This window comes from Brienomyrus brachyistius, unplaced genomic scaffold (genome assembly GCF_023856365.1).
Source record: "Brienomyrus brachyistius isolate T26 unplaced genomic scaffold, BBRACH_0.4 scaffold271, whole genome shotgun sequence".
Lineage (NCBI taxonomy): Eukaryota > Metazoa > Chordata > Actinopteri > Osteoglossiformes > Mormyridae > Brienomyrus > Brienomyrus brachyistius.
The window spans coordinates 139,267-158,710 of NW_026042546.1; the positions used below are offsets into that span (position 1 = coordinate 139,267).

The following is a 19,444-nucleotide window of genomic DNA, read 5'->3' on the forward strand; positions in this document are numbered from 1 at the left end:
TCCATTGTGAGCCTTAGCAGCCAATAAACAAACCGCCAATAATGAATATCACAGGCTTTGGTGATGGACACAGACTTCCAGACACGCCCCATATTCCTGACGCATTCCTCACCATGACCCTGTCTACTTCACATTCGCAGCCCAATATTTCATTCAAACTGGAGTTCGAAAGCTTGTTGGAGCCGAATGGACAATTTTAAAGACCAACATGGCAGAAAATTCAGTTCTGAAAGAAAGGAAGTTTCGATTTTTAATGAACTTATGAGATGCAGCAGAGATTCATCTTACCCTCAGTAATCTTTAGTTATAGCTTTCAGGGACTGGGATATAGATAATTTAGAAATGTGCTGCTTTTTAAAACACTAAGTAGGATTCCAATACTTTTCCAAGACACGGTATAATAGTATAATGTATTGTTGGTGCGCTGTGGGAGGGAGGTGCTGTCCTGGCAGGGGAGACAGGTGACTGAAACCTTTTGTAGCGATTTGTTCCGCCTGTCTGTTGGGCAGAATTTAGTTTGCTCTCTTTGTGCTCCAGTAAATCTAGGTCCCGTTCCCATCATACCAGCAAGTCCGTGCAGGGTGGATCTCTGGCTAATCTCTTTTGTTGTTTGATTCCCTCCACGGAGGAAAAAAAAAAGAACTCGAGGTCACCTGCGGTTCCGAACCACATCTCCAGCAGGTCAGTGATCTCAGAGTAGCACATGCCGTTTATAAGCCAAAAGAAAAATGGTTGAAAAGTACGACACCTGTGTTATTCTATTTTGGTATTTAAGTGACAGAATTCCACTAAAGGTGAATTAAAAAACTTGCTTAATTTATTGAGAAATGCTGAAGAAGTAAATGAACAAAGGATGAGAGAAGCTGCTGGAATCTGAAGCAGACATGATGCAGGTTCGAAACTGCACAGTTTTGATCTGGAATATGGGACACAATCCACATTATAAGCACTGAGCTAAATGCCAAGTTTTAAATGGCTATTTATCTATTACAACCATTGTTTCAGTGAAAGTTGTATGCAGATGTTTATTACTTAGTAATAAGGCAATATTTGGCTCAACTATGGTTTGTCTGTTACTAATGAAATAAACTTTTCCTATATATAGAGACACAGGACTTTTCTCACTTCTGATCTAAACCATAATTTAGTCTGTTCTTATTTAACATGACACTATAATAAAAATACATCCGAAGTTAAAAATCCTGGAAGACTGCGTCAAATAGAGCAGCAGAGCACCGCCCCCAAACAGCCTCTGTGGGGCAGCAGTGAGCTCAGAGTGCATCCCCCCCCCAGGAGGCAGTGTTAGGAAGAGCAGGCTGCTGTGGGACTTGCTGGTGACCCCAGGGACTTGGTCTTGCCGTTGTCCTCTAAGGCCTGGGCGAAAAGGGCAGGGTTACGGCTGGAGTGCCGCTGGCGTCTCACAAAGGGAAAGACACTGGGGCATGATGGGAAGGAGAACATGTTAGCGTTCCGCGAACACTTGTGGCACTGCCTTTTCTAAGTCAGCCATGTTGGAAAATCCTTGACTACCGTGGAATTACAAACAGAAACTGGAGAGCATCACAGGGGACGCAAAAGCAATTAACATTACAGAACTCTGTGTAGTCTTAGTGACGAAGCTAAGCTGAAGCCAGCAGTTCACACTAAGCCCAAAAATCCCTGGAATTAATCGTTAACAACCCCAGAAACAGAACCTGTGTGTATCCCACACCAATATGAGTCTTATCCCCTTATATAAAATACATGGAATATATTACAGAAAGACCCCTTTTATAGAAGATAATAGTTTTACCTTTTTTTGGTCTCTTGTGGTTCTATGGCTCTAGCCAGCATGTTTTTGTAGAGATCGGACTTTAAATAGCGGGCGTAGGAGTCCTGAGGGTGAGAGGAGAGGCCGAGAGCCCGTTTTAATGAAGCTGTCATCCACTTTCATGGCTGTGCACAGTTAATGCTCCTACCTTCTTCATCAGGAAATAGATGTGCATCTGGGCGTCATCCAGGACAAAACGATGTGGGCTTTTCATGCCCTGCAGGGTCTTCTCCATGGTCTTGCTGTCCACGTTACCCACTTGCTGGCTCCCGGGGCCAGGAACTGCCTGGGGGGAAGGAAGTGATGAGCCTGAGCTTTGCAGTCCCACTGGGAGTAAGCAAGTGCCACATCAGGGCCTGCTCTAAATTCAACTGGGATGCAAACTGTCCCACTGGGCCACAAGGTCGCACTCACTTGTAGACCTCTTCCACCTTCTGCGGGATCGTAGCGCTCTCGCCGTGCCGGATGTCCTCACAGGCCTCCCAGAAACAGAGGTTCTCCACTGTGAATGAAAACAGCGCATGCATCAGCTACCTGCAGGAGGCGCTCATCACGATGCCAATATGGAGGAGAATTGCCTTTCATAGAGGGATCATGATTATTAATTTAGCAGATGCTAGATCCTATTTTTTTTTTTTTTTGAGGAGGGGCAGGGTCAGTCAGTCCCTGGAGTAACTGATCGACGGCCCAATAGTGAGGTCACTCAGCTGACTCTGGGATTTGAGCTGATGACCTCCTGCAATGAATCCCAATCTGCTGAGTCACACACTGCCCAAATAGGCCCGCAGTGATCAAATAATGAATATGATTCTTACTTGCTGACGATGCCTCCATGAAGCTGATCTACTTGGGCGGGGGGGTCTACATGCTGCTCACCACTGAACTCCTTCTCCAGGTACTCCCTGAACTTGCACCGTCCCAGAGGGTCCCTAAGGAGCTCCGTGAAGCCGAACCCCATCGTTCCACCCGCAGCTTGGTGGGTGTCTCCACCCTGCACCAGGAGGCGTGGAAGTGAAGAGACGACAGTCACCTCTGGGGGTGTGGCCCTGAAGAGGCAGGATGGGGCGCGGGTAACGCACACTCACATGTCGGCATTCAGCGTCCAGAGTGCCGTGTCATCTGTTATCCAGGGGTTGCTGGGGGGGCAGCCTTGCATCATGGGGTCATGGTTCAGGTACTGCTCGCTGAACTTAAGGAAGCTGAACACAGAAGACCAGCCATTCCCAGTTTTAGTCCTACTTTCTATAATCCTTGCAAGTCATCAAATATTCAGGTTCAATGCTGGCATATTCCAGCAAACTGGAGCTCGAAATGGTGACGAAATGATTATACGTCATTGAACCCTATAAGGAAATTCTCTTTTCATCTCCTCCATCTTGCTCTCCATAGGTGAGAGAAAGCTTGGTAGCAAAGGGCAGCTGCCCGTAGAGGCTCCCAGGAACCTGGGGGTTAAGGGCCTTGTTCAAGGACCCACAAGTGTGCTGAAGCCAGGCTTGAACCGGCGACCTTCTGATCAATATTAAGTAATTATTTGCAGTTAAATACAGTTCAATTCAGTTTAATAGTCAACCGGTTTCAATATTAGTTAGGCATCATTAATCCAGGATATGTGTGACTCTGAGATTTATGGTGAAAGATGGATGGGCAGATGGACGAAAGAACGAAATAACGAGGTTAGATTTTCACAAAGAGCAGTCCCCAGCATTTTTGTCAGAATTAACATGAAATAGATCCCCCCCCCCACCAATCAGAGGCACAGTATACAGAATACCCAGAGATATCCCCCAGTTAGGGACTAATGTGGACTGGTGTCGAACCAGTGGTCCCCCAGCTATGCTGGGACTGAGGCTGAATCACAGGTGTTGGGGGGGGGTAGGTGGGGGAGGCTGTTATCCAACCTTTCCAGGCAGATGGAGGACTTGACCCTCGAGCGGCCCAGGGATTTCCTGATGTGTTCAATCTGGTGTCGGGAGCCATGAAAAATCACACGGGGAATATAAGAGTCAGAAAAAAGGCACAGCATGGTACACATCCAAGCCCTGATAAGAGCCATGCTGTTGTACCTTTAAACAGAATTTGTCAATATCTGAGAGCCAACAAAAGAAAACGACAACACAGATGTAGATCCTTCCGAAGCAATTTTCTTATGACAGCATTCTTAAGAGCCCACTTAATCACCCTCTTTGGTTGTTCTTGGCAACCATCCCATCAGCTGAAATAGGTTCACTCTAAATTCTTTCAGGCTTACCTCTCTTTTGTAGTAGTCCGCGTTCTGTTCTGTAAAGAAGGAAGAAACAAAACCGTCTCTAAACATGATATAAGCCACATGTTTATGGGAGTTTTACTTGCGCAAAAATGTTCTGAGGGCACAAGGTTCATTGGTTCAGAGAGATAACCAATCAGACTGTAGAAGTGGTGGATACAGGCAACTAGAGGAGGGGGGGGGGTCAACCAATCAGATGTCTTGTTCCTGCCTCCTCTAGTTCCTTAGACCCACCTCCTCTACAATCTAATTGGTTATCTCTCTGAACCAATCATTTTTCCTTCTGCCCTCAGAACATTTTTGTGAGGGTAAAACTCCCACGAGCGAATCACATGCAAGGAATCAGACAGTAGGAATTCTGCTCACACTCAGCTCCTGCTTTACTAAGCAGACATCCAGTCTAGAAACCATGAATAATATAGCACTATTACGAGTATGTATTGTGGGACTGCTGACGTACTTACGTTAGCATGGAAAACGAGAGCAGGAAGTGAGGAAGAAGTGAGACAGAAAGATGAGCACAACGAAGTGCTGTCACACTCACACACGAGCTTCCCTCGGATGCCCTCCCACCAAAAACACTGATTATCACTTCACTTCCTTGGGTAATTTGGGGGCCCAAGGCAACAGCCTATTCTGCCTATAGCTGCCATATATATATAGATATTAATATACATATTTTTTCTTCATGACTTTGATCTTATCTAGGCCCCGAGCGGCTCTCTTGTTTGCCCGGATCCGGTCCTGTGACTGACAGAGGCGATAAACAGCAGGTACTGGCATTACGGAAAAAATGTATATGCTTAATAAAAAGCTCAGACCAGCTGGACTCGGGAGTTGTGCCGGTTCCTTCGCTCAGGGCCTTGTTCTTGAACGCTGAATGTTCCCGGCTGCAGAAAATCAGAGGGTGAGAAATCCTTAGCTGAACTTCAGATGAAGAGTGAGCTCGTTTCTCTCAAGCAGACTGACGCCGGTCTAACGCTGCATTAATACCCCTTAGCACTACTGGTCACATTTCCCATGATGCCACTGGGTACAGCCCATGGCGACACTGCCCAGTAGGGGACAGTGTGACAGCTTTCCAAAAGGACCATTCGGTCCTGGAGGGCCAGTCGGTGACACAGTATCCATGATCAGGACTGGGGTACCCTGCTTTACAGAATAAACTAACCAAATGTCGATACTGAATGCAATCTGATTTAACATGGTTTCCTTAAATCCCAATTAAAGTGCTTCAGATCAGCTCAGGACTTAACAGCAGAGAGACTATTTGGCAAATTATTACGCTGCTATTTGCAATTACATCCATTATCTCTCCGCTAACATGCAGCATTAAGCCTGAGCCGCAGGAATAGAGGTCAGATAATGGATCCGGTATTCCGGAGGTGGGATCCTCTTCCAGCTCGTTTAAAAGGCCCAACAAGTGGGGGGGTGGTGGGGGGGGAGACGCAAACACAGCATGTCTGCATTTTAGCTTCAGGCCGTCTCCCAGTCCCTTCGCACTCCTCTCTCCCAGATCCAAGCATCACCAGTCACCATTAGCGATGCGTCTCGTGTTTCTCGGGCAAAGAGAAAGGAGGCAGGAAGCGGCCATTTTGTCATTTGCTGGTTTTAATCCCCCCCCCCCCCCCCAGCTTCCCCCGTCCACCTGGCCGTACCAGAGTGCAGAGCGTCCCTGCCTTTTAAACACGAGCAGCACCTGACTGGGGGGCCCTACGCTGCGTGGTTTTTGGCTCAACTGTGTTTCCGTCTAATTGGCGTCAAAACGGTGGGTTTCATCAATGAAGGTGGTGTGTGGCTGAGCGGGTTGGCAGTCGCCGCCTATGACTGGAAGGTTGCCGGTTTAAATCCCACAGTCAGCAGAGTGACATCACCACTGGACCCCTGAGAGAAGTCCCTAAACCCCCAACTGCTCTAGTCTCAATAAAAGGTACATCTGCAAAATAAGCTGAATTTAGGATGTGATCCGCAGCTGCGTGGCTGCCATTCCCACCTCCTGATGCCGCCCCGGATGGGGATAATGGCCCACATAAACGCTGATGCTTATTAGCCCTGAGAGATGCTGCGCACCCAGCAGAAAGGGGCCCTAGTGACGGCCGGGATTAAGCCAGATACACACCACACTCTGCTCCTGTCCCACACTTTCATTCTCCACTCTCCTGTGTTATTCATGAACTCCAAATTACACTCAGCGAGGGTGCAGTTGCTCATTCCCGCAGCCTGCTGTCCTGTCTGTCTTCTGAAAGCTCTCGTCCCACAGAACATAGGCTTCTTCCCAGCTAAGTAAATATTTCATGATCACACTGAAGCAGTAGTGGGTTATCAGGCCTGAAGTGATATATTCCTCCCCCACAAAGTATGCATGGAGACACTCTGTGTGTCTTACTTAACGAAGATAAAACTCCCCCCCCCCCCCCCCCCCCGTGAATTTTGCTGAGCTCAATGCTCTGGAGATGACGGAGATCGAAAATTATACCGGAAATGTTCCATATGTCCTTACAGATGTTTCCTTTGCCTTCCTTCATTGAACAAACCCGTTGTCGTGGGAGAGAACTGCACAACCCCCCAGCTCTCTGTGGGGGAATGGGACCCTGCCTATGCCTTCCTGCCAATCCTGCCAAGTTTCCCCTGTAAGTTGAAGGATCTCCTAACAGGCCTGCATGTAGATTAATGTCATACCCAGGACAAAGCAATTGCAGGTTAAGGCCCTTGCTGAAAGGCCCAACGGAGTAGAATCACTCTGGGCATTCACAGGATTTGAACCAACAACCTTCCACTTGCTTGCACAGATCCCTAGGCCCAGAGCCACCACTCTGCCCCACAACCTCAAAAAAATCCTAGAATCGCCCCCAGCCTGAGGCGATATTCGAGCTGCCAAGGTGCATTGAGTTCAGGTTTACCCAGTGTGTGCTTTACTCTAATCACAGCATACTGGGTTTTCGCCGGGGCAGATGTAGGGAGTCAGGGGTTTCGGGGGAGGTGCTTACTGGCGGTCTGTTGACGAGCCAGTAGGCCTGTTCCTGACATTCCAGCACGATGCGGTCCGCCTTGCGCCTCTGTTTGGCTGCCCTGGTAGGAGCAGAGCAGTCGATGGAGAGTCAGAAAGCATACTGGGTAATTAGCATATAGCGGTAATCACTGAACTGCAAGGTAGGGTTTTCATTTTTCTGTTTCCTTTTTCACTTAGAAATGGATTTCCGACTCTAGTGTTTAGGCTGAGGTCTGATTTAACAGATAGGAGGGAAATTATGACCACACACCATGTTACTTTTTAATTTAGGTAACATCATCATCCTCTTAATACGAGATTTATTCATCCATTCTCATCTGTCCCCTTGTGTGCATTTATGAAATTGATTTCATAGCTCGATGCGACAGTATTCCCGGGCTGGGGTGGGGTTTACCTGAGCTGCTCCTTCGCCTGCATCACCACGAAGTCCCAGGTGTGGTTGATCCGTTTGTGCAACATGTTGTAGCTGTCCTGCGGAGACGATGTTTAAATGCGACATTGCCAGGTCGCACGGCTGGCTGCGTTGCTGCATGGGTTCACGTTATGACTCACAGGCCGAACCCCTCCCAGGATATCAGCTGGCAGTGTCGGATTCACAAACCCTCTTACTGATGAGAACCTAAAATGCGTTGACCCTGACGCAACATGGCGGCAAGTTGGTGGATGTCTATGTGCGATCCTACTATGTGCATAATTGGTGGGAGGTTTTCTTACACAAAAATGTTCTGAGGGCAGAAGGAAAATGATTGGTTCGGATAGATAACCAATCAGATTGCAGAGGAGGCAGGACCAAGACATCTGATTGGTTGCTCCTGCCTCCTCTAGTTGCTCGGATCCACCTCATGTACAATCTAATTGGTTATCTCTCTGAACCAATCATTTTTCCTTCTACCCTCATAATATTTTGTGTAAGTAAAACTCCCATGAGCATTCAGCTATCACATGATCTCATCAAGCAATGCTTCAGACCAGCGAATAAGAATAGCATTGAAATGTACATAAATAAAAATTTTCTCTTACCTTTTCATAGTCTATCAGCTGCCCTTGCTTTCTGATATTCTTCTTAGTCAAATAAATCGCTTTAGAAGAGCAAAAGAAAGACATGGCAAGAAACTGTGTTTTTCTATTATTCTAGTAAAGGGAAGTAATGATGTAATAGGCGAGCACATGATTAATAATTGGTAATCACCGTAATCTAGCTCGGAGGCTGGCCACTGCTGAGAGCTCCAGAAGTACGGAGTCTAGCAAAAAGGAGATGCTGTCATTTGAAACTATTCAGAAGCAGCGTGACAAAGGTGCTTTGTGATTTAACATGTCAGGGACAAGGCGGGTGGAAGGCATTTTGCTACTTTAACTGGCATTGGTTCTCATACATCAGTGTTTCCCAATCCGGTCCTCGGCGACACACAGATGATCCACGTTTTTGCTCCCTCCCAGCTCCCTACCAGACAGTCTACGTTTTTGCACCCTCTCAGCTCTGGAGCCCGGACCAGATTGAGAAATACTGTCCTACACGGTAATTCCGCAGTCTCTCCAACGAATAGTTTCGATATGCGTGCCCCCCCACATGGCCACCACCCTCTCGCGCTGCCCTCCATCTGAAGAAACCGTGGTTTTAGGTTACCTGGAAGCGATACGGCGTCTCGTCGGGCCCCAGGACGAGCGTCCTGGGGTCCTTTAGGGGGTAAATGTAGCCGTGCTTCACGATCAGATTCCCCACATGAAGTGCCTCTGAAAACACACAAAGTGGTCACTCATTTCCACGTAAACTACTCAAAGCTCAAACAAATCCACTACTCGTAGCCCAGATTTAGGCATAGTAATTCTCTAAATTTTTGTCAGTGGAATACAGTAGAACACACGATAACTAGAAACTGAGTAGGCATATTATATTTTATTTTACGGTATAGCAAGTAACTGGAAAAAACGTTGACATGGTGCACAGAATAAGCCGCGGGGATGGTGCATTCCTCATCGGAACTATAATTAATTACGAGTAATTGGGACTTTCCACTTTCCGGCTGCCTCCGCGGCCATTGGCAGTCAGGCGCTCCCGGGGGTTTCAGACCGGCGCAGCAACAGCGCTGCTAGGGGGAAGCCTAGTGTTTACAGGGAGGGGTAACTGCTTACCGGGGCAACAGGTTTTTTGCCCATTCAAGTCTGTTAATGCATCTGCCATCTACTGCCTAAAAGTCCCCTCCTTTCCATTCCGACTTCTTTTCCAATCTGGGCTGTAAATCAGGGAAATCTGCTCCCTTGCTATTTAAAACCTCATCTGCATCGCCCGGGAATTCAGGACAACAGCGTCTTGCAGAAGTGCATAATGAGGGAGACGGATAGCGATATTTCTCCAGGCATGACTGACTGCCTCTGGCTATCAGCGAAGTTTGCATCGGGACTATCAAACCGTACAGCTCAGCATGCGTAGCGGCGCGACTCGGGACTGGCCTACAGATTATTTGTACTAATAGCCTCTCAGCAGAAAGATAAATAATTCAGCAGATAAATTGACGCCAGGGGAAGAAAATCCCAAAAGCTTCAGGCGAATGGGGTGTCTATGTTATGGACAAGCTCAATTCTGACATTTATTAATTCACAGGCTCAGCAATATCAATGGAACAGAACATGCTTCTGTCAGACACGTGAATTGCATATGCTTACACATAAATGCAGCTAGGCTAATCTGTTGTATGGATGACAAATTCTATTACTTCATTTGTATTTATTATTCAAAAGACTCGTTTATTTCTGTTATTTTATTACAAAAAAAAAAAAAACCTGATGACGTCTTTCGCCAGCAGGGGCGCCATCGTCGTCACGAAGGGAAAAAAACAATCGATTAACCTCACATAAGAGCACCAGGTAACGCTTCCCTACATACTTCTCGGCCCTACCTTCTTCCATGATGGAGTACTTCTGAATTAGCCACTCCACGATATCATTTCCTGGGAAGGCATAGCGAGGAAGGCATCTAGTTAGAGTCGAGAAATGCATTAAGCCGTCATAAATCAAAAACGCTGAACTCGATAAATAAATTACATAAATAAATATGAGCGCAAGGAGATCGATGACAGTCTTAATGCACAGGATTCCCGAAGACCGCCGATGTATGGGCTTTCCTGTGAAGGGCTTAAATGACCATTAGGACCCGGCCCCCGGGACACTGCACGGCCGGGTGTAAGACAACCCGGGCGGCATGAAAAATTATTTTTAAAAAGTAAAATATGTATCGTGCACCTGTCATCGCATGTGGAATCACTGTGATTAACAGTCTTTGATTCTTCATCTTTATCCCCATGTCGGGATCTTGCATCGCCACAATGACTTGTTCAATCTGGGATAAGAAGAATAGTCAAAATCGTGAAATCAAGGTGACGACAGACATAGTGAAAACGTTCAACCTAGTAATATAATAATTGCTTAATGTGTGATTTGATATGTAATCGTTATATTCATCATTAAATCACCGGAGAGACACACTCATATATTTAGGCATATATATAAGTAAACTACAAGGTTTTTCCTCTGACTATCTTAACTGCACGTCAAAGACGTTATCGGATATTCCCGACTACAGACTTTCGGTTTGATCATTTATTCGCGTTATTAATTCGGCTCCTGATTACATTAAACTAAACATGCTCAGATTGTTACAACCTTTGCTTGTCGGTTATTTTTGGGATCTTTCTGGATGGGCTCAAGGCGGGGTCTGTAAGCACAAGCAAACTGCCAGCACTTTTGTTTTACATGAAAATAGTTTGATGTCGGCCTATTGCGTTATTGTCTGGCTATAATTTGGAGGCAATATTAAACAATAGGCCCATATATTGTAAATATACATGTTGTGTTGTTTTGTTGTTATCACAAACGTATAGCCTGATCATAAATTTCATGGATACCTGGATGTTGTATGTTCCATTATATTTATGAATGAATGATTTATGTGAAGTCTGGCTTAGATTCGAGAATTAATCATATAGATTAAAAAAAGTTTTCATTTAAAACTTATCTCATATAATAAAATCCTCGTCCGAACGAACATATGTCAGAATGAAAAAACATTTAAATTATTTTTGTGATGCATCAGTATCAATAGCTACAACGTCATAACAGATATAGATATAATGCGGTTCATACTTTTGAAGTTGATGCGTATCTCCCGAAAAAAATCAACTCCAGAAGAGTCCGCGTCTGTAAATGCCTGAACTTCGGAATCGATCCTACCTTTGTTAGGCGCGGCATCTGTGTCTTGCAGCTGTTCCCTTGGATAAAGATGTTAATTGTCATGCTTACAGCATCTCGATCTCCGGCGTTTGTGAAGTTGGGATTGATGCTGTCCTGTGTTTTTTTTTTCCTTCCACACTTAAGCTCTGCTTGTTACTGCCCCATAGCGGAGCGCAAGTGAAACGGACTACCGGAGATTTGCACTGTTTTTCTGTTAGTGTGTATAATCAAAATATGACTCAGTTTGGCCAGTTAGAAAAATATGATAATAGAAAAGTATTCTTTTCCTCTCACTTTTTTTTCTTGATTTAATTACCGACTTCACGTACTTACACTGTGTCCCGTTGCACGATGTAATATTGCGAAACTATGATTTTGTGGCAGTGTTTTGTAAAGGAATTTTCCGTTTAATCATCGTCTTAGTATAAAGCTATATGGTTGTTCTGGTATCAGTGGACGTACATTATGTATTTTTTCTTCTCTTGAGCACCATGGTCATGACATGAAGCTCAGTCATTGATTACTCGCAAATGTTAGTAGTCATCCGCTGTTTATCTTGAAGATGTAAAAGTAGTGCGCGTACATCTCCTCGTTAGTATAGTGGTGAGTATCCCCGCCTGTCACGCGGGAGACCGGGGTTCGATTCCCCGACGGGGAGAGTCTGCATCTTTTTGCCTCGGTCTCAAAAGGCACCAAGCTAGAACCGGCCCCGTGTTAGTGGAAACGGGGCTTGTGACTTGTACTCATGCATAATATTCTGCGGGTCGCTCAGCAGCGCAGCATATGAAACTAGACTCGGATTGTAAGTGTGTGGTTTTGATAATTGATGTATGGATGGATGGATCCTTAATAAGAGATATAAACAATAAGGTCCAGTCGCCAACTAATCATGTAAAATACGTCATAAACTCATGGTTGTTAAACCCAGAATAAAAATGAAGACGTATAACTAGGAAAGTCAACTTGCACATTTCAATTTTGGTTCGATATAATCACGTTGTCCTTAACCCTCCAGTGCAGGAGGGGACGGTAATGCGCATCGAATGTTTCCGAACCTGTGTGTGATACAACCGAGGAAGAGCCGATGACTTCGGGGGAGGAGGGGCAGGCGACTCGGAAGAAAAAGCAGCAGAACCCAATGCAGCCTGTAGCCCATTCAAAGGCCTACTGTTGGACCTCTGCTTATTTTGCAATACGTCTTTAGTACGGACTGAAAAATGTCCGATTTCGATGAGTTTGAGAAGCAGTTAAGCGAAAATCGGCAAGGTAAGTTTGGCTTTGAAGATCGGTGTATGCTCCCTGTTTTAGGGTAATAAAGTGGCCGGCGTGTCCTAGCGCCGAGGATGGTGCGGAGGGCACTTCTGCTGGTTCCGAAAAGAAAAGCGCGGCTGGGAAATCGGTGCCTTTTATCCGAGCGCTCGCCGATTCTGAAACCTGCCCGATTCTTCTTCTCCCAGCTGCCGCAGGATCCCCGAAAACTGACCGCTTTGGTAAATCAGTGACATTCTTTGCTTGGCATTGTTATAGAGATCGCTAGGCCTGCATCCATCAGTGCCCGGCGTACATAACATGGACATTTCAATGAAACGTTATTGGGGTGCACTCGATGTGAAAGCCTGCGGTTTTATTTATTTAATTATTTACCATTATACACTTGGATCATAAATTGTGACCCGCGTATTTTCATTCGCAGTAACACACTATGCATGGATGTTTGTTGCAAGCGTTATATTTTCAAGATCACGTTTAAAGTTTTATGCAAATAAAAACGACCGCGACCACTTGATTTAAAGTCCGCACTTAATAACAGTGTTAGTTACTTGGTTTTTAAATACTACGACGAGTTTTCTATATAATGATATGATTTTGTCTCTTTCCGATGCACAATAGCCTTTCCCTTGGGTCCGAAATGCTGGCCCTGTCATCCGTACAGAATAAGTCTTTCTCACACGATCGCCGTTTCTTCATGATGTATAGACTCTAAAAATCAGCCGCGTTCCCTGGAATCATAACAACTGCTTTTAGGTCGTTATTGCAAAGTCTTGCACCTGTATCTACCTTTACAGCGGATAGCAGTAACTAACAATGATGTACAGTTATATAACAATACACATATAACTTCATTAAAGTGCAGAGAATCCAGTAAACTGAATAAACTTAAGCCATACTAACGCAACTGAAATATACAACATGCGTTACAACGGAGTCGAAAGTAGGATTGATTTATGTACCTATCAAATGGCAATCTTGTCATATCAGCTCCTTATCACTAAATCACTAAAATGTCATTCGAAACGACCTGATTCGGCTAGACGAGCACTAAGTGCCGCCGTGTTTGATAAACTAGCAGTTCCAGTCATTCATATCTGCGCTCTGACTATGCCTGCGATTGCGGTAATTGGTTATTACCGATTTACGTAAGATGCATTGGCCGCTCCGTGTCTGTACTTTTGCAGCGGTGCATTACCGTAACGCTGTTATAACTGATGCATGAAGCTGATTCCTCGAGCAGCACCTGCGTTTAAATGCTTCACTGAAAACTGCACCTTCAGGGATTTATTTAAGCTTCTATATGAAGGACCTGCTGGGATAGAAAGGTGATATTTTATTGCTAGTTTAATAAAGTGCTGTCTGTCAGATTGAAACGATATTAATTACCCATCCATCGTCCAACCAGTTATCTTAGTCAGGCTCCCCTGGAGCCTATTCCAGGCAAATTCCCCATACAGAGAGCAGAGGCAAAATTCAGGCCTCCAGACTCGGAGGCGTGAGGCAACTGTACTCACCACTGTGCTCCTATATCATTAATTAGTCTGGTTATGTTTTTATTGTTTCACAACAGACTGACATTCAAGGGGATGTCCTTGTGCCCTTGAAATTATTAGCCATTGAGAGATGGGTGTGTTTGTTTCAGGAGGGTGTGATTGAATATGTGAATTGAATGGAGGTGCTTCATTCTGGTGAGGAAACTGGGGAGTTAGACCCCGTACCACATCTTGGTCTCCGTAAGTGACTTTTAAGGCATAGCGCTGGGTCAGTCAGCATCCAGCACCCCAGGGAAGTTGGTAATATGATTACTCTGTGACTCATGGGCTTCAAACCCACAACCATCCGGACACACATTCATAATCCCTCTGAGTTACACATCTTGGATTTATCGAAATGGATGGTAGGGGGGCAGTCATGTCGCTCCGCCCACCGTCTCACTGGTACCACGGTGTCGTCCCCCAGAGCGGGAGAAGGAGCGACACAAGAAGCGTAGCCGCAGCCGGTCTCTGAGCCGTGGCGAGAAGCACCGCCGCTGGAGCAAGGACTCCAGGGGGCGGAGTCACGAGAAGCGCAGCAGCAGCCGCGACCGCAAGGGTCGTGACCGACGGAGCAGCTCACGCGAGCACAAGAAGCACAGGTACCCCCCCTCACGGTCCCGGTTACAGGCACTGAAGCTGATATCTAGCATGGTTTGAGGCCTCTTAACAAGTTTCTTTCACAATCAACCAATTGGTTTCTTCGTGGTGGGAAGGGGGACTGTACCCATATTAAATTTTAACTGGCGTTTATAAGTAGCCCCCGCCATAGCGATGGGACCTCAAAGCCAGCCTAAAAAGTGGCGCATGGTCACACCCTCATGACCTTAAACTGCCTGCGATCCAAAGTTAAATGTAAACATTCTGCCATCTGTTTGTTTTTGCCAGATTCTGAGTGTTTACACTGTATTGTTTGGGGAAAACAACCTTCTGTTTTGTGTTTGGGCAGCTACTCTCCTCGGAGAAGCCGTAAGAAAAGGACATACAAGTACTGGGATGTTCCCCCTCCGGGATTCGAGCACATCACCCCCATGCAGTACAAGGCAATGCAAGGTTTGGATGCGACGCTTCCATGTGTGCTAGTTCAGTATTGCAAGGTTATGGTATATTGGTTGCAATGAAAGCATTTATTCTGGAGTGCCCTCCTCCCCCCTGCTGGTCAAAGAGGGAATAACACTTGGGATGATTTCAGACAGTGTGAAGAGAGCTTAAACCTAGGGGTTAGAAGCAAATGAAGGCGACGATCCGGATGTTCTGGCCGTCCCTGGTTGGGGTCTTGAAGCCCTTTCTCCTCCCCACAGCTGCAGGGCAGATCCCCACGATAGCTTTACTGGCAACATCCACCACCAGCGGCGTGGCAGTGACGCCCACCCAGGTGCCGATGGTCGGCAGCCAGATGACCCGGCAGGCCAGGCGGCTTTATGTCGGCAACATCCCCTTCGGCCTGACGGAGGTGAGTCCAGGCAAAGTCCCGCGTTGCCTTCTGTCATGCATACTGGTGTCATGTGTAGCTCAGTGAGTTAGGACACTGAGCCGGTCACAAGAAGGTTGTTGGTTCAAATCCCTTGGGCAGCAGAGTGATTTCACCATTGGGCCCCCGAGCGCAGCCCTTAAGCACTATTTGCTCTAGGAACTGTCTGGTCCTGCTTCTTCAATGAAATGTATGTTGCTTTGGATGAAAGTGTCCGCAAAATAAATAGATAAATGTACTAGACTTGTCAGTCATTTTTTTTCTCGTTTGCCTGTTTTGATGTCTTCAGACGTCTGCCTGTCTTCATTCAGTGTGTCTGCCTGTCTTTTTAGGAGGCCATGGCGGATTTCTTCAATACCCAGATGCGATTGGCTGGCTTATGTCAAGGTCCCACCAATCCCGTCCTCGCTGTTCAGATAAACCAGGACAAGAACTTTGCCTTCCTTGAAGTAAGAGTCTTTCCTGCCTAATGGCTGCTGTGTCCAGGCGGAGACCGCAGCCTTCCCTGATTAACGACGTTCTTCGTTCTGCCCTAGTTTCGGTCCGTGGATGAGACCACGCAGGCAATGGCCTTCGACGGCATCATTTTCCAGGGTCAGTCGTTAAAAATCAGGCGGCCCCACGACTATCGCCCCCTGCCTGGCATCTCAGAGCAGCCCGCCTTCCACGTACCAGGTCCGTTTTGCTTGTCGCCGTCATAACCTTAATCTTTATTTACCTTTGAAGAGCCGATCGGCAAGGCCAGTTTTTTGTACTCGTTACGGACTGACTGTCCTTCGCAAGCTGCGGATGTCTTGTCATATAAAGAGGGAGACTTTCACTTTTATTTACTTAATGTTGTAAATATTTAGCAGACAGTTTTATCCAAAGTGAAGAATGTTTTTTTTTTTTTTTTTTTTTTTGAGAAATCAGGGTCAGCCTGTCCCTAGAGCAAACTCGCCGGCCCAGTGGTGTGATCACCAGTGATGTGAACCAGTGATCTTCTGATGATAACGCTGGCATCCTAACCAGCTGAGCCACACACACACACACACAGCTCAGTCACTCACTTCTTACTGTTAACATAGGGGTGTTGTGTGGCTCTGTGATGTTTGCCCATGAAAAGAAGGTTGCTGGTTGGCAGGGTTGGCAGAGTGATTTCACCACTGGGCCCTTGAGCAAGGACCCTAACCCCCAAATTGTTCTAGGGTTGCTGGCTCCTATTCTAGTTAAAAATTCTGGACACACCTACTGAAAATGACTTGTTTTTCAGCAAGATAATGACCCAAAGCCCACCTTGAAGGTTATGCAAGTAGCTTATTACCTTGTGAACTAGGAAAGAGATGGTCCCCACAGCCCCCCAACCTAAACTCTATAGAGCTGGTTTGGGATCAGTTGGATGAGAGTAAGAGTAAGGTAGCCAGCTTGCGCGCAGAACTTGTGGAAACTCGAGGACTGTTGGAGAAACGGTCCAGGTGGGTACATATGTTAGCTGGTTGAGTCCGCAATGCTGTCATCGAAGCCAATGGCTCCTATTTTGAAGAGACAAAAATTTTGTCTTTGCAGTACTTCATATGCATAACTTCCATGCCCAAAGGCCTTTTACTATAAGGTGAATAACAGCTAAAATAGAGACAAATGCATTAAGAGCAGGTGTGTCCATACTTTTGACTGGTGCTGCATGTGTCAGCATCTCCCATGGAGAGCAAGATGGGAGAGACAAAAAACAGTCGTCAAACTGCCCCAGTATTTAGGTATTTTTTTGCTGGAGTTACATTTATCTGATATTATATAGGAGATAACGACGTCATACTGATTTGAAGTTGGCTTATTTCACTCGCGCCGTTTGCTCGTGGTCATTATCCGGCATGTTGACGGTTTGCTGTGATCGGCCGGCTTTGGGCGCCGTGCCGCTCTGTCTGCAGGGGTCGTCTCCACCGTGGTTCCAGACTCGCCACACAAGCTCTTTGTCGGAGGCCTGCCCAACTATCTCAGTGACGATCAGGTACCCCGCCCTCAGTCTCTGTCGCCGGGGAGCCGACCCACAACCCTCCTGTGTTTCTGTCCCACTGCTGCACGTGGAACTCAAGCAGGCATGCACACACACGCACACGCACGCACGCACGCACGCGCACGCACATACATACATAAAATAAACACTCGTCTCTGTGTAACTGATTAGTAGGAAAAGAAAGCCTGTCAAAGTTACCTCACCGCTTAAAATTCATTACAAGATACTGGGGGGTCAAATGTCAGCATCATGTTTAAAGCTAGCTGCTGAAAATAGCCGCACATTTGAGGTTTTTTTTTTTTTTTTTTAAAGATATTCATGGGATTTATTAAACATTTATTAGACATGTAGGTAATGAGTTGACAGTTACATTACGCTCATTGTTTATCCAGCTGTAAATTATGAAGATATTGAGACCCCGCTAATGTAAAAGGTACGTTTCCCAAAACCTCATGTTATCGACTTGCATAGTTGGAACCATTCAGTTGTTATCTAATGTTGTTAGCAAATAACCTTATTAGCAACAAAGGCTTTGGGAAACGTGCCTTACAGCTGGCGGCTTGCCAAACCAGTCACGTAGCCAGTCCCTGTGCTGCCTGTTGCTGGGTACCCTGGAATATTTGTATATCGGGTTAATTGCTGAGTGTTAGTCGGATGAATCAGCCGCGTCGTTTTGCTGCATGAAAATTTAAAATCGAGTCATCTGCGCGTCACCTAACTGACGAATACCTCCACATTGCCGTACACCTGTGTTTGCCCAATCCCAGTCCTCGGGGAACCGCCGACTGTCCACATTTTCGCTCCCTCCTAGCTCCCAGCCAATCAGGAACACCGAATACCTGGTACAGGTGTGCTGAGAGGAAGCAAAAACGTGGACTGACCGGGGGGGTACCCCCGAGGACTGGGCTGGGAAACACTACCATAGACTGTGCTTGAAATGTGGGGGAGATCGACCAAGTCCCCAAACGCTTCAGTATTCGCAGACGTGCCGTGTCTCACGTCCATGTCCGCACACTGAGAACGATGACTTCACATCCCGTTAACAGCGATGGGGAGCTGCGGAAGAATCGTTCCCTACATTGCTGTGTCGCTCGAAAGGCAGAAAATACTTCGGACCTTTTTCCCGGTGAACGATTATCAGCTTCACTGGAGTTTTCACATCGTGCCCCATGCCCTATTCTGTTATGACGTCAGTGATGGATAATATTACCATAACAACATGCACAGATGAGGTCGTCTTACTCTGAAAGTGTTGAAAGGGTCACATTTTAGACATTTTCTACTTCTCATTAGCATCTTTTATGATTTTTTTTTTTTCTTCCTATATCGCCACCCCACTGAAATCGGCCCATTATAGACATAATCCATACAGGCATTTAATAGTTTACCTATTTATTTTGCAAAAGTTAATCGCAAAACGTTTTGCGTCCACCCCTGCATTGTAACATTTTGAGCTCCGGTGTCCCACTCACTTTAGCCTAAACTGTTAAAAATGGCAAGACTCAGCCCACAAGATAGTGATCGCGGTTTCAGTGAAAGGTAAGTGAGAAGTGCAGTCAGTTTGTTTTTCTTTGATTTTTTTCCTCCTTTTCGGATTGTCATCGTAATCTTTCTTATCCAGTGTGAGTCACATGTAATCCAAGTCAAGAGGAAGGCTGTACCAAAGCAGCACTGGGGGGAGAGAGTTTGAATCCAGCAGAACTGTTAATGTATTTCACGTCAAAGCCAGTAAATGTGCCATAGACAGGTGAAATGGAAACCGCTGCTTGTATCCTGGTGTTTACATTTTTTTTGCAGTCCCTGCTACCGCTTTGATACTTACAGCTCTTTCATTTTTGTTCCCCACTTTGTCCCCAGCTAGGGGCCTGTAAG

General features: G+C 46.1%; 1 non-coding gene across 1 annotated transcript; it reads left to right on the forward strand.

The window, feature by feature from the left end:
- Window positions 1-11,893: 11,893 nt before the first annotated feature.
- Window positions 11,894-11,965, forward strand: trnad-guc (transfer RNA aspartic acid (anticodon GUC)). Its single transcript has one exon. It is a non-coding gene; the product is annotated as a tRNA-Asp (tRNA).
- The last annotated feature ends 7,479 nt before the right edge of the window (window positions 11,966-19,444 follow it).